Raw genomic sequence first — 16,656 nt, forward strand, 5'->3', positions numbered from 1 at the left:
TTAAAGAAATGTAATTGAGGCTTTATATTTGGCTGTTTACCCCATAAACTTTATAAGTAAGTGTAAATAAAAAAGAAAAACAACACAAAGAGAACTTTTGTTGGTTTTAATATTGGTGCATATGTCTCTGAAAGGCTGATATCAGCCAAACCCCATATCAGTCGGGCTCTCGGGCAAAGTCCAGCTTCTCTGCGGTGTCACAATCTGTCCCTTAATTGACACATCAGTCACCGCGACAAGGGAAATAATTTCTCCCATTGTGTTATCGCTCCTCGCTGTGCCAGTGTATGTGTGCATGCATGTACTTGTGTAAACACCGCTTGTTTGTTTTCCTGCTGTGTGAATAATTCAGCCCCCCCCCACCACCACCACGACGGCTCAAACCTAGTCTTTAATCACACAACAATGGCTGCGGGGGTTTATTTCTCACCCGCCGTGGTTTTTCTGCATGACTTTCATTTTTACCCCCGCCCCCACCTCTCTCCGGAGAAACTCTGGGCCCTCTCTAATTCCTCCTTTTGCATGATGGATGCATCGGAGGGCAGTCTTCACAGGAGCACGCACGTGACCTTGCAGCTTCGGATTCTCGCCGTGCAGCGCGAGGGCAGAAACCCTGCTGACGTGCATGAATAAATGCTGATCGATTTGTATGCAGACATGCATCATTTAAAGTGCCTAAACTCACAGAGGCAAATAGACCTGTGCGCACACACACACACACACACACACACGCTCACAGCAGGGAAGATGAATCATCGGCCGCAAGCTTGATCCTGCGAGGCTCATAAGTAATATTCACCTCCAAAGGTGAGACATTAGGAAAGTGCAGAAGTGTGTTCAGAGGGATTCTTTACGTCAGGGGCCCGACTTCAAATAAATGGAATCGCTTATGAGCTGGAGCTCTCTGAGGGGCCCGAGCTGCATTAAGAACACCGCACTGTTAAAAGGAATAAATAACAACCGCAACTCAAAACACCGACTGCAGGGTTGTGCAAGTCCTGATTTGCTTTTGACTGTTTCAATTATTACACGTGGCAGAGTTTGAGAGAAAGGAGAAAAATAATTACAGTGTAGATGTCTTTGTATTTGTCGCCAACACTGTTTAACCACCACAGGCCTCTGCGAGTAGAGTATATCGGATGTTATGAGTTGTTGTGTTTTTGCACCTTGCTGTGTTAATTTGCACAATCATGATAAAACACGGTGGTACATTAGAGGTAAATACCTCTTGTTCAATTGGGACGCTCCTGTTTGGATGCAGCTGTCACACTCACGCTGACTTACCTGCGACCATCCAGTGTAATGCAGATATATGGCAACACAAACAATGCGGCTAACTGTCGTGACTCAGAATTAGCACACGCGTGACGTGTGATGTTTAAACACATGAAGCACACGGGGCCCGGATTTCGGGGCCGAGCAAACAAACCCCGCCAAGTTGAATGCAAACAAACACAACCAGTTACCAACTGTGACTATTTACAATTCATTTCCAAACACGGCTCTCGGGTTTGTTTTGCATCGCGGCCAGATGACAATCGCGTCTTGTGACCCGAGATATTATCGCCCGACTCCAAAGTAAGGAATTCGTACACACCGGCACTCCAAAAAAACAAAACAAATAAATTATTCATTCTAACACAAAATAACACCGCACATTATCGAAACAACACAATTTGAGCAGGACTTATTGGAGTGTCTAGTGTCTCATCCCCACTGTGGATGATATATTAGCTTTATTAGCAAAAATGCTATCTGAAAAAATCCATACATCTCCCCCAGTTCTTTTTGTAAAACGGTTGGAGTACATCGTCGTTAACATTCATATCTGCGAGCGCAAAACAAACACAACATCTCTTCCGGGCGCCGTTATCGATCGAGCGTTTGCACTCCGAGAGTTTCACCGGGGCCCGTCTGTGGTTTGCTTCGGTCAATTAACGCCTCATTCTCGCCTTTAATTCCTGCAGGTGTTCCAAAGAGCAGTGAGTGGCAGAGATTGGGAATAATCAGGCTTTAGGATGCCACTCCCGGAAAACAAAAAAAAGTTGCAAAAAATTTTTTGCATGCAGGAGTGGAGCAGATGTAAGTTGTGTGTGTGTAGGTGCACTGAAACAGTTTTTATTGGCAAGATTTCCAAGGCCAGTTAAATGCTTCTACGTAGAATCCCCCCAAAGATTCCATGTACCAATACGTGCACTTCTTTGGGGGAATCCACAGACCCGCCTCACTCGGTGCAGCGGAGGCATTCCCCGTCACCTCCTCTTAGTAACTGCAGTGAAACCAACTTGCTGTTTCGACATTGATCTGCTCCGACTCCCGACAAGAGCCACTCGGTGTAAATCTCTCTGTTTGTTTTTTTCTCCTGTGGGAATTCGGCACAGGAAAGGAACCCCCACAGCAAATTAGCTTCGGCAGTGTAATCGCAGCTCAAGGAGCTCAAAGACTAAATAAAGACGGATGATGTAAGATTTGCTCTTCATTAGTTATTTGACGCAGTTCAAAATGAATGTCAGTTGAGACTGACTCACAATTGGTTGAACCCATGTATTGTGCAGACTCTAAATGCTTAAGCCGACACTGTTCACATCCGGTATAGTCTCACTTCCTTTCTGCATAGTGGGAGAAAGTAGGGGCATGTTGTCCATCTTTTTAGGGCCCGAGCACTGACAGTGGGAGGCCCTATTGAAATTGTAATGATTATTATTATTATTACTATTATTATTATTATATTTTTGAGGGCTTTGACATGCTCAAATCCTTACAAAAATCTGCAGAAAGTTAGAAAGTGGTAAAAATGTACGTATTCTGGAGGAATTTTCAATTGGTGTTGCAAAATGTCTCAATGGTGCACCCCCGAGACCCCTGGAACTTGTTCACATTGACCGATCTTCACAAAAATTGATACACAGGTGTATCATGAACAGACAAACAATAAAAGTCTAGGTGCAATTGGAAAAACGCAACAGGAAGTCTGCTATTTTGTATTTAGTGGCCATTTTGGCCATATTCCACATTTTTACTTTGATAAACTTGTACCAGGGCTTTTATCAGATCAACTTCAAATTGAGATCAGTGTCATCACAACAAGATGCAGATAAAAAGTTGTTATTACACACTATGTTTTAACACTCACAACTGTGTAGGATCCTACACAGCCTTTTGTATTCAACACGCCTTGCGATGACAAGACAAGGTGATCTGAGCCGCTTTAAAATCTCTCCTTCACACCGCCCCAAACTTTTAATAGACAGGGCGTGATTTGGAATGAGCCACACACCCAACCATCCATTTCCTACACACGTGCTTTCCTCTAATCATCCAAGGTCGTGCGGCGTAGGGGCTGCATTGGAACACAGACGTGCATGAGAAGCACATTTATGTAAAGGGATCCAGAAGATTGAGCAAAGGGAAATTTGCATGGAGTCGATTAACTTGTCACACGTCGCCGCAATCGCCGCCAAAGGTGTTCCCGGTGTACAATACCTGCTAATGTTCCACCGTGCTCATTTCGATTTCACCCGCACTTGGTTTCCTCCTGTTTCAGTCTCCAGGCGCCGAAGTGACATGAATCCATAACAAGTGGCTACATGCATGCGCTGTGTAGTGTCTGCAGGAATGAATGAAGCGCCATTGTGCGGGGGGGCCGACTTTGTGTGTTTGTGCTCCACGCCGAACTGCAGTCCGCTCAGCAGCTTTACCCCCGAGGGCGATCCTATGATGCCGGCTGCCAAAGGGGGGGAGCAGCTTGCCGCGGAGCCCTGGACACTGAACCCCCGCATCCTGTTGTTCGCTTGGCACACAGTTATAAACGCCGAGCCGGTGACCCAGTTCTGCGTCGGAGCATCAGAAGTATTTAGCGGGTGGGACGGACTGCATCGAGTGTTTTTTGTTCGGAGAGCGGCCTCGCAGGTACGGCGGATAAACTGTTTATCGATTTATTTCTAAAGCCCCCCCGGTTTCCCACGAGTTTCCGCACCTCACTCAGCCTCAATGGACCTGAATGTGATGTAGCCTTCAAACAAAGAGGCTTCAACTCTTCTTTAAATGCTATTAATGGGTCTATATGCCACATCTGGAGGTGCTGGCACTTTCTCCAAATTACGGGGGAAATGCAGGAAACAACCACCTGGCCCACAAATCAACAATGTATAGTGAGATAGAATGGGTGCCAGGCCAAAGAAAATTGCGGCACTTCATCACCAAAAAACAGCTAGTGGAAAAGTATCCCCGGATTAATGAGATCTAACAGGGTAAAAGTGTCCGAGGGAAGATTCTCTCCTTTTTTAATGGAGTGTGTGCCACGTTTCATCAGGTAGCGCATACAGTAGAGTACAGCTCAATGAGAATGGATGGCGGGTAATGGAGGGAAATGTACGGCGTGAGTGAGAGCATAACCGGTTGATGGATTTAATGGCGGGTAACATGAGGACACCTCCAGAAAACGGAATTGATTTTTTGTTCGGTTTCTCTCGGAGGCCCGTTGTTTTTCATCGTAAATCAATCGCGGGGGAAACGGTCGGTCTTTCATAAAGCGAAGTGCATTTAAAGAAAAGCCGTCGTCTCCTATGGATTAACCTTATCACATCCTTTCTGATCATCGAGGAGACGATTCACAAGGGGGATCGCGGATGGTCGCGACAGACCGTGTATAGTGTCATTAACATTTTATAAGGAGACATTAAGAGTGGTTGTTAATTCTCTCCGGCGGCGGGTTGAGATATCTATAAATTCGGGCACGACAGTCGGCCACGTGGCGTAATTTTTCTTTTTCCAAAAAACACTTCAAACGAGGGAGAAGGAGTACAGACTAAAGAGAAGATGGAAATAACCAAGCGTAAATATTTCTGAATATGTTTCTTCTTTTTTTCGTTGAATATTCGTAGTACAGCAAATAAGGGGACCTTTGTATTTATCTCTGCTTTAAGTTGGATTTTTCACCACTGTCGGTTGGTTTGTCGGCAGAATTACACAACACACACTGGGCTGATCTCAAGGAAAGCTCAATTCAAGAGCCTGTCCGGACCATAATAAATGAAATCCAAGACACACACGTCAAGTACCACAGGTGCTAAAGGGATCTCGGAGTCCCAGAACTAAACACACTTCTCCTTAATTGAAGACAGAGTGAAGTAGCTCTAGAGGACAGCACACTTCTATACACTGTATTATCTTGCAAAGTACAAGTAGAGTATGCATAGTCTTTACCAAGTGTACTAGGCTGTTAGGTATCAGTTCCACAATAGTCTTGTTTGTTCTTCACACTGTTAAACTTTAGATCTTTGACTGGTCCTGTGGAAAACATGGAAGGACAGGACATGAGCCGAGAAGGAGCATAAAGAAAGTTCTGAGATTTTCCCAGGGAATGATTCAGGGGACTGATATTTGAGTGGGTGCAATTCGATTGGCTTTAAGGGGACGGACAGCCTTAGCAGAGGTATGCGTTGGACTGATTGGCATTGTACACCAGGGATATAAGTAGTACTTTGTACATTAAGTGCTTGATATGGATATAGATATTCAGTTGAAAGAATACATGTGTCAACTATGTTCACATTTCTCCTGGACTACATTCCGCTCTCTCGACAATTCGCCGCGAGCAGAACACACATATATATAGAAGGTAGCAACTGACACACAAATAACACATGAGAGTCCACTTATGAATCCGCCTTTTGTTCATATTGTACAGTATTGCCTGTACAGCACATATAGGCAAACAACGAATAAACAAGCAAAGCTCAGTGAACCTCAACCCAGAAGTGCTGTACTCTTCCTCCCCGTGGATTCAGCGAGTTGGATTTTACACCCGAGAAGAAGCCTAGTCATGCGCGCTCGACATGTAAACGCCGATGTACGCGTGTACCGTAAGAGAATGCCCCCCCGCCCCCCCCCCCGTTATGTCTTGGAAACACAGCGGGAGCTCGTCGAGCATGAAGCGAGGTCGGGGTGGGGTGACATGACCGTCTGCGGTGAGAGGGGGGAGGAGGAGGAGGAGGAGGAGGAGGAGGAGGAGGGAGGCCGCAACATCCTCCACGACAGAGAGAGTCACAAGTCGCACTTCCCCCCCCGCTCCCTGCATTAGAACAAATGTCCTCATGTGATCAAGCCGCTGAAGTATGAGCCTTAAGTGATTCTAATAATATTGCAAGCTAATGACCCATTTCGGGGGAAAAAGAGCCCGGCCAGGCTTTGCCCAGCTTGGCCCGGCTTGGCCCGGCTTGGCCCGGCCCTGGGAAGCGTGGAGCACTGAGCAGGACCACTGATGGGCCTCCGCCGTCTCGGAGAAGACGCGAGGCATCCGTTTTATCCTTCCTCCGCTGAATGACGGTGCAATTTAAATGTTACATGGTGTGCCAACATCAGTGCTACCACTGCACTGGCTCCCAGCTATCTTGTTCTTCTCCTCTCAAAGAGCTGTCATGCGAGGCACAAAGAGATGAGATGTAAGTCTATTTCTTAGCACTCCTTCATATTTTCGATTATTTTTTTTTTGGCTTCATCCAACTTTTCCCAGAAGTAGATCTAAGCCGCATCAATTAGAGACGTACACTTCAAACCTTTGCTCCCGGAATGATCTCTGTCTGCACGGCAACAACGCAATTCAGACCTCCCCCCCCCCTCTCTCGCTTCTTCTCTCTGTTTGCTGTGTATTCTGTGAGGTGCAGACCAACGGGAGGGAAAAGACGAACAGATACAGACTCTGCAATAATCTTTCAATCACAGTGTATTGCGTGTGCTGCACAACATCAATACTCCAGAAAAGGAAACCTTTATTTTCTTCTCTTTTTAGGGGGGGGGGGGGGCTGAAATCACGAATGCAAGGCGTCTGCAGGGAAACCGATAAAGATTGTGCCTTTCGGTTCCTTTTGAATTCTGTAAAAAGACAGAGACACTCTGTAAAATGAGGTAAAACGTCTTTACTTATTCCCAAGAGATACTTCTTATCAGCGATATGAATACAATTACACACATTCAGCATCAGGATGTGTATTTTGTGTATTATTGTGTAGAGTGCAATGCAGTTTAACATTCCAGACCATTAAGCAGTTGAAATAATCCTGTAAAGGCATATATAATTCCCTATTACAAGTTTGATTTTATGGTTTGTGTTTTACAAGAGTAGTTCACTGACTTTTATGGTATTCGTTTAGTAAAATAATACAGTAAACTCCCGTGAAATGATCTTTTCTACAGTGCAAATAACAACTTCTGCAATACATAATCTCGGACTCTAAATGAAAATCAATGTGACACATGCGACATATTCTTTGCGATAAGAAGACCTGGGGGGACAGGGGCGAGCGTGTGCTTCTCTGTCAAACTCCTATAAACCGTGTCATTAGGGAACAGATTAGCTTTCATAGAGTGGTGTTTTTTTTTGCTTTAGCCCGCGGCGTCAATACAATAAAACGAGAATTAATGTAATGATGGTGTTAAAAGAGTGTGTTCTTGTTTTAATTTGTGCCACAAGAAAGGGTGTTTAACACGGAAGGGGGGGGGGGGGGGGGGGGGCTGATTCTTTGGTTTTTGAAAGAAAGGGATGAATTCGAATATCTGCCAGTTCATCTGTTCATGGTCGATGGAGCCCTCTTTCTGGATAGCGGGAGGAAGTGGAGACGTGTCGTCCATCTTTATTTGCAGTCTGTGGAAAGGGCCCCCCCATGAACTCGCCCTGGATTGCAGTGTGCAAGGAAAGCTTTGGTGTTCCATCCCCCCCCCCCGTCCATGTCACTTTTCATTAAATATTAAAAACCCAATTCGTTTAAAATGAGAAAAAAAGCACGTTCATGCAGAACCCCGAGTGGACAAAAGAATTCAATCGACTCTAAAATGATCAGTTAGGTACCGGACAACAAAGGGAAACTTCAATGTTGATGAGAGCAAAGCTGGCACCAATCGGCGGACCTGTCTCGATTGCCAGTCGGCCCAGCACGTGAATCAAATGGGATTCATGGGTCACATCCCCCCGACTGTCTGGAGGTCCCCCACTCTCTCAAAGCGACACACTTCCACTGTATGTGTGTGTGTGTGTGTGTGTGTGTGTGTTGCTTAGGACCATCCCCCGGTGAAATCACTAAGTCCCTCAAGTCTCTTCTGCGGATTTTCGAAGCCTCTTATTTGGAATTACAGCCACTGCCTTAATCTGGTGGATTTAAGAGAAGCTGATTGCTCTCCAAGAAAAAGGGAAAAACATTGTACTTAACAGAAAGAGGAGAAACATTCATTTCACAATTAAAAAAGTAACTCTGGTTCGTGAGCCGTTCCTTCGGGAGTTAAACATCGCAAACGTTTCGACGGTAATAATGCGTCAGTCATTTTGACGAGGCCTCCTGATGTCTTACCATACTGGGCTGATGTTTTTAAACCGAGCCCCTTGCTTTCACCTGCCATCCGTGAGCATCTAGGGCAAATCCTGGCGTTTCCATTGTGCTTCTTTCTTTTTGTAACTTTGTAGAAACTTTTATAATTCACACAGAGAGTTCTCCGAGCATCGCCGGGCTCGAGGCGTCCTGCGTTGGAAGTCAAAACAATTAAGTCACTCCTCACCCATAGGCCTGTGTTGCGCAGAGGCTGCAAGAGCTGAAGGGAGGCAAATTTAAACACACACACACACAAACACACACACACTTACAGTATTCCTCCACACAGGCATTTTATAAGCCTCTCTTTTCTTTGTTAGAGATCTGGGACGTATAAATTATTTATTCCAACTGTGGTTTTTAGAGCCCAGATAAAAAACAATATAGGCCTAATTAGGAGTAGTTTTAAGCAGAACTACGTCTGCTGCAGGAGTGTGACAATAACCCACACACAGACACACACACACACACACACACCAACACTTTTATTCCCTATATTTCCAATCCACCTGGGAGCCACAAGATGTAACAGTGGACAGTTTTATAAGACGCGGTGATTGTACCGACACCTGCAATAAATGTCAGATTTTTTCACGAGAGCGTAAATACTGGTGACACACACACACACACACACAGTCCCACACACAACAATCCTAGTTTCATGAACACACAACTGTCTTTCAAGCAAACGCGCCGCGCCAGTTACCAAAACAACGCATTAAGAGAAGTACACAATGGATTAAAAAACCCACACCCAGATGAGTGCACGCTAGATTTAGCCGGCTGCCTCCGCTTTTTCAACGGTGACACAATTTGATTGGCTGGTGCTTCCGTTTTTCCGACCACATTGGGAGTGAATGGGCGGCGTTATGTGGGCGACAGGTCCAACGCACATGTGTGAGTCCGGCAATACTTAACCTTATCCATCACGACTAAATGCCCGATCCGAAACCAAAACACAAAAACCTGTCCAACTGCTCTTTTGGAAAAGATTCAAACCAAAATCCTCCCTCTCTCCTCGCAAAGATATCTGTGAAAGTACACACACACACACGCAATAACACACACACGAGAGCACAAGGTGGGTCATCGGTTTGTGTTTATGTTGCTCAGCTGGAACTGAGACTGTGGTAGATAAGCTCACCACATGATGTGCGTATATGAAACCACACACACGCGGCCCCAGCTTGTTTAGGAGCGATAGCAGGGACTAGGCCCCGGTGCACATGGCTGAGTGCAGTGGGAGCAGGGATGCAGGCTTGTGTGTCTTTGCATCTATGTGTGTGTGTGTGTGTGTGTGTGCCGTTTCAATGCTTATTGAAGCCAGCGTGTGCTTTTTCGATACCACCCACCACTCATCTCGCAGCCCGGGCGAATAATTTTTTTCCTGACGACAACATCACACGCTCCTTCATGCCCACGTTCACAAAGCATACGCACACTTGACTCCCCCCCCCCCGCCAATCGGCGTCACCGCCATGCGCTCCAGCGTGCGTGGCTATTCTCGGCCGAAACTCCACCGACCGCAGATCAATATCCGATTTAAGATTCAAGAAACCCCCCCCCCCGCCTCCTCCACAGATGATCTGTTGGACGGAAGTGAACCCGTCGCACATTGCGTGCGGGGGGCCCCTCGCCCCCCCGACGACGCACACGGGCAAATGTGAGTCCATCCGACACGGTGAATCATGCCCAAATCCCTTTAAGCATTTTTCTCTTTTTCTCCTTTCATCTGCTTTTCTTTGTGTGTTTGTGTGTGTGTGTCGGGGGGGGGGGGGGGCAGATATGATGTGTTCAAGGGGTTAAGAGGACACTGCTCAGGCTCTTGACACCGCATTGTCACCCACCCTGTTGCAAGTGAGCTCCAGCTCCAGCCGTGTCCACACACCATGAGCTAGGTCACACTCTTCAACGGGAGTCACGCACACACACACACACACACATACACACACAAACACACACACGGGGATTTGTGTAACAGGATACACACACTTCTTCTCGGCGCGAGCTCCAGCCTGCTGTCAGTTTCGGTGAAAAGAGGCTGGAGCCCCCGGAGTTTGGCCTCTTCTTTTTTCTCCTCACCTCTCTCTCTCTCTCTCTCTCTCTTTCGCACACAGACTCTCAATCGTGCTCCCTCGCCGTCACCGTTTCCCATCTCTTCTTTTACTTGTCTTCTTCTTTCCACTCCCACGCAACCTCTCTGCATCTCATTCGCTCCCTCTCCCCCTTTCCCCGCAAGATGCCGCGACATGCCACTATCCCCGGTCCCTCGCTCCCTCGCTCCCTTCAATTTACAAGCATTCTCACACGCGGCGTCTTTTGTGCCGTCACGCTCCGGGGCTATTTTTAGGCCGCCCTCGCCGCACCTCCACAAACGAGCCTCCTCCGGCTTATTATTTGGGAATTACGTGGCGCGCATCACCTCCAGAAGTTACACGAAGCACCAGTAAATCTCCCCGAGATGGTATCTGTTTTATACACTGGGCTGGCGTGGCAGAACAGGTCCACAAATCCCGGAGGAGATGATTCGGCGGTGAGTGCGCCGTGTGTGTGCTCTCTGCAGGACTCCCTCTTGTTTGGTTGGAGCTTGTTTTCCCCCTCCAAGCATTAAGACTCTCCGAAATCACTCAGGCATTTAAACTATGTCCTCTTAGCCCTCCGCTGTCAATCACTGTTAAGAGAGTGTCCCTGAAAACCCAGGGGGCACTTTTCATATCTCTCAGTTGAAAAACACTTTTTCTCTTCAGCTTGTTTTCTTTTAATATATACATAACACGCTACACCTTGACATCTGGCTGTTTAAACACGCGTCGCAGGGGTTGCCAACACCTGAGGACAGAAACACAATGATGACCTTTTTGTTGCCGTCTCACTTTTATTTTAATCTTGCTCCAGCTCTTCAGCATTATGGGTATTTTCGAACGCTCTCGCCCGCTTTCCTCAGAAAAATGTGACTAAGGGGCCATACCGGATTTCATTTGGAAAGCCCGGCCATCGTTGGTGGACATAAGCTGAACGAACGCGGTGACCTAGAATCACCTAGGAGTATCACATGACAAAGTTCTGCTCATTCCGTACCTGGAAGCGATTACCGCAGCACCGCGGTTGAGGCGACGTGTCGTGGTTTCGAAAACAAGGGGTTTCTTTTTTGGGATAAAAAGGTGTCAGCTGTATCAACCGGGTTAAATGTCCACAGGTGTGAGGCGAACGACAATAGCAGCTGCCATTTTGGAGAAAAATCAAAGAGAGTTGCCCCGAAGGCGGTCTTTACACATTCTCCAAAGAAAAGATTTGGGAAAACAACGGGTTTTGAATATCAGTCAAGTGCTTGATGTGGTTTTATTTTGAGAAAGACTTATTTAGCATGTGTGCAGGCGATTGAAAGGACGTAATAGATATTCCCTTTACTTAGTGTATTACATTTTTGATAAAAGGAGGAGGTGACCTCAATGTACAGTGGACGAACAGGTAAGTTGCATCTTCTAAAGCAACAGTTAATCAATGTGTGGGTTTTCCTAGATTTGCTTTGTTCAGTTCTACTTAAAGGGGACATATTATGAAATTCAACTTTTCTAGTGCTTCTACACGTTAATTTGTGTATCTGGCATGTCTACCGTCCCCAAAACTCTGGAAAAAAACAACTCCCCTCGATTTGTTGTGGTTCCTCTATGTCAGAAACGATACGCTAAAGTGTGTCGAAGGGGATTACGACCGAAATAAACATTATAGTCACACCATGCCCATGTAGGGAGTCTCACTACATGGCCTTGGACGAGCGAGCTAACGCTAGCCGGGCTCCACCGGCCCGGTTAGCTCGCTGCTGCTACCCGTCAGACATTTAAGTGGCCGCATAAACAAGGTACCCCGGGACACCTCTAAACGTTGACTCAAAAGTGTGGAAGGATGCTGCTGTTGCGCCAGCTCAAGCTCCCACTGCTCCCACTGCTCCCACTGCGGGGCTGCGCTGGGGAGCTGGGGCTCTCGCAGCCAGGCTCAACGGGGGTGAGGGTGGCGGGCCACTCAAAACAGGTCAATCTGAGGAGGGCTGTTTTAGACAGGGTAAAAAGGAGCTGTTTTAAATTATCCTTTTGGTATTTTGACCAAAATATGTTCCAGACATTTCATTAAGACCCCAAGGAACCATATCAACTGTGGTAAAATGCCATAATATCCCGGATATGAACGCCAACATCTCTTTCAGTGTGCTAGCATTCAAAAAGCAGGGGAATGAAAATCTTGACAAAGAGAACAGGCTGAGACGCGGTTGCCTCGATACGTTTCATCTTTAATTGCGTGAGAATTTTGAAGTGACGGATGAGAAGCTGTTACCGTACACATCGAGCTCAGTGACAGAAGGAAAAGAGTGCTAAATCTTGAGTTTTGAAACAATTAGAGGTTTGGAAACTGCCATGTTTTACCTCATCAGGAACCTAATGAACTTGAATCCTCCGCTCGAGAGTAAAAACGCTGCCTGAGGCAGTTTGATTGTGGACAAAAGTGATGGATGATCTCATAAAAAAAAGGGGGCAGAGCATCCCAGTGACCAAGTGTATGGGAAAAGTTGTTTTTTTCTCTTTAATGGCTCTGAAGATGGGGAGATTTCACTCTAATGGCTGTTTTCAAGTGCAGTTTAGAACATGCAAACATAAGCTTAGTTTCCACTTGCTTTTTTTATCTCAATCATTTGAATCACATGGAGGATTACCTCATCTGAAAGTTTGCTGTATCACACAGGATACAGACAGGGAGCAGCCACTGTGACTCCAGGGCAGCAATGCGCTAAATCACGGTTAAAATATGGAACATAGAGACAAGCCCCTTCTTCCTTTTGTGTCAAGATAATGAGCCTGGCAAGGTTATGCATAGAATTACTTTAAGTTTTCATATTTATGTGCAAAACTAGGATCTCTATATACGGCGTCTTTTAAGGTGACGCTCCGGGTTTGTCTTTCACGGGCCATAAAACTTGCCGGCGCGTGAAAATGTCAGCTGTCAATTACGGACAAATGAATTAAATATTGGCGTTAGCGGCTTTCACCTCACTGTGCACTCAGTTAGGGATCGGAAATGAGGAGAGAGGAGACGCCAGATGCAATGTAATTTACAATTAACAGCTTCACTGTTCCCTGCCAAAATGGGAGATGAAAGATTTAATGTGATTGCAAAGTCCCGAGCAGAAAGTGGAATGCTCCGCCGGCGCGTTATTTCACCGCTCGCTTGTTCTCTTTTTTTTAGCTGTCACCTGTTTGAACGGAAGCGGCGTTAGTGGTTTCACACAGGCTCATGCAACAGCTCAGTCGCAGGTGTCACTCTTTATTTTGGCCTTTTTCGTTATGTTTTTTAATAATGTCTGCAAATGTGACCACTCAACACTGGAATTTAATCCACGTAGTGTTTATTTATTCTATCCAGACATCCATCCATCTACAACATACACGTTTTAACATAAATAATATGAACTTTTACTGTTTTACTACACATGCCACGTGTATATTTTATACACTTTTTGGTTTGTTTTTCTCTCTTTTTTTGGTCTTTCATGAATTGAAATCAGTTCTTGGCTCTTGTCAACAAACATATTTCTTTTCCAGAAATTTTTGCTTTTAGCAAAACAGAGAAATTGTTTGTGGTTATCTTCCGCGGAGTTGGAAGAAAAAACGAAAAAGCCACAGACTTCCTGGAACATTTTGTAAACACGGCCGTCGATGAGTTGTGTGCGGCAGAAGTATGCACACAATGGGGGTGACCTCTGCCAACCCCTTCCACACTGGTAGCTGGAGAACACTTTTTGATATCAAATGTGCATATTTTACAGCGCATTTCAGATTTGATTTGTAAAAAAAACATTTGGGAAATATGTCTTTCGATACCCGTGAGTCCCAGCTGCTGCTGGAAATGCCAGCTCAGTGGCACCTTCCAAAATGTCCGCCTCATAACTGCCATATTGCTCCAGATTGATTTCCGTGGCAGCGTAAGCGTTCATGTTGCAGGTTAACACTGGTGCAGATTGTCACAGTGTGAGCATACTTCACACAGGTTGTCCTCAAATTTACTGTTGAGCACACACCGGGTTTCGTCAGCATTTTTATAATGGTAATTTTTTTGGTAACAATCCTCGATATAGAGTGAAGTGCCCCAGCTTCAAAAGAGACGAGCAATAGGAGAAATTGGACGTCTCTATTCTGACATGTCTTTCTTGGGATTATTCCCTTGCGCACACTTACACGTACATTCTCCCGTCGGTGATTGACGGTGAGCAAAGCGTAGCCTAATGCGGCGCTGATACCGGAGACGCTCGGCTGTGGCACAAATGAAACAACAATTAAGCCAACGCTGACAAACACCAAATGAAGGCTCCGTGTTCACTGTGATGGATTACCTTTGCTGGAGCCGCGGCAATTTTTCTCGAGTTGTTTCAAGTATAGAATTGAGTGGCGGCAAACAGCTTCTCCTGAAGGGACGAAAACAAGCCTCCATATCTGCACCGAAAAAGTCCTTTAAGCCTGCGGAGGCAATGATTGATTTTTTTCTTTTCTTAACTCCATGCTTTGGGCCTCAGAGAGGCTCGGTCCCGTAGTCACAGTTTATAAGGATTTGGATTCAGCGGAGCTAAATTCTTAAAAGTAAAAGAAAAATGAGGCCATGTGTATTGATGAAAGCTGCTATTCCCCCGATGAAGGATAATACACCGCAAAAATGGTAAGCAAGTGATTACCATTTTAATGGAGACCTCGTGCGGATGCCGAAGAGCCACTCCTGCAAGAAGAGGCACACAGTCCGATAAGCAAGCCACCAGAGGAGATAAGTCTCCAGATTACCAGAAAGGCCTGTGAAGAACTTTCTGAGGATGTCATGTCATGTCCCTTCACTCTCCCCTCGCCCCGTCGACTGACAGAGTGGCAACGAGCCGGTTTCCTGACTGACTCCTGGAAGGGGGGGGGGGGGGGGGGCTCTTGACATGATCCGCGCTCTTCCCGGCTCGACCGGTTTCCCTTCACTCCCGCCGTTTGATCGAGCAGCCTCGGGGGTGTGCTCAGGCAGAAAATAGCCGAAGTGTTCTCAGTGTTTTCGCTTGAGTGTGACCGTCATCTCCTCTACGGATGACTGTTTCGGGAAAAAGACAAAAACTTGTGCTTTTATGCTGCTGTGCTCATAGGTAGAAATATTCTGAAATAGAATAATGTTGAAAAGATACGGAGGGAAAATGTCATATTTTGAGATTTAGGTTAAGAATATTCAGTGACAATGTATTTTGAGTAAAATAAATATTTGAATATTTTGGGGAAAAAGTGATACTTCATTAATATTTAGATTTTTTAAACTTGCATCGGGAACATTTATACTATCATCAACCTTGAAGCAACCCAGATGTGAAGAACTTCGATATGTTTTAATTTTACAATGATCCCTGTTAGCGATTAGCACAACTTAAATGATCGTTGCTTCTTAAACCTCTTTCAGCAGGTATGTGAAAGAGGTTTTTGTTTTTCCCGTTAGTGTTTTTTGTTTTGTTTTGTGTATGTTAAAGAACTTGTTTAATTCAAAATTAGCTTTTGTTTTAAACTCTGCGTCTGGGTTCTACTCCTCCCAAAAATTCTGACCAATGCATGATCAGTCTGACCAGTGACAACGTATTTATCCCGATTGCAGTGAATTAGAGTCGCCTGTCAAGGACACAAGGCCTCTTTCGACAAGAGTGGACTATATGTATGTCCGAAAACATCCTGATGGATTGTTGTAAAAATGCATTACCACAGAAAACATCCTCTGAAACCTTGAAGATGCAACGGCTGCACACAAGGACACCTTTGGCTGCTGGAGAAACATTGAAGTAGTCGTAAGTATTGATCAGCAGCTCTAGCCTGGCAGTGCTCGGTGCTTCCCCATCTGCCGGAGTGGCTAAAGGCCACATGCCAGCTGCCTTAACTGGTTTTCTGGTCCGAGTTCAGTGTCACAAAAAGACTGAAGGTGTGTCCATCTGGACTTAAGTGTAGAAAATGGAAGAACGCACTCATTTAAAGGGGCCTAGATAAATATATGGTCCTGGAGTTTGATTGTTCACAACATATTAACTTAAAGTTATATTAGAGGAATTTATTTTGCTGTTTTCATTTAAAACACTTTTCTTTGTTGTCCTCTGTGGTAAATACGTGAATCCACAACTGCTCCAGGGCAAGAAGCTTTACATGAGGAAACCACCAAAACAGCTCAAGGCTATGTGATGTTTCAGCTCGGATCAATTTGACCTGATCTCCCTTTCGGAACAAGTCACATCCGCCGTCTCAAAAAAACGCAG

This window comes from Pleuronectes platessa, chromosome 24 (assembly GCF_947347685.1).
Source record: "Pleuronectes platessa chromosome 24, fPlePla1.1, whole genome shotgun sequence".
Lineage (NCBI taxonomy): Eukaryota > Metazoa > Chordata > Actinopteri > Pleuronectiformes > Pleuronectidae > Pleuronectes > Pleuronectes platessa.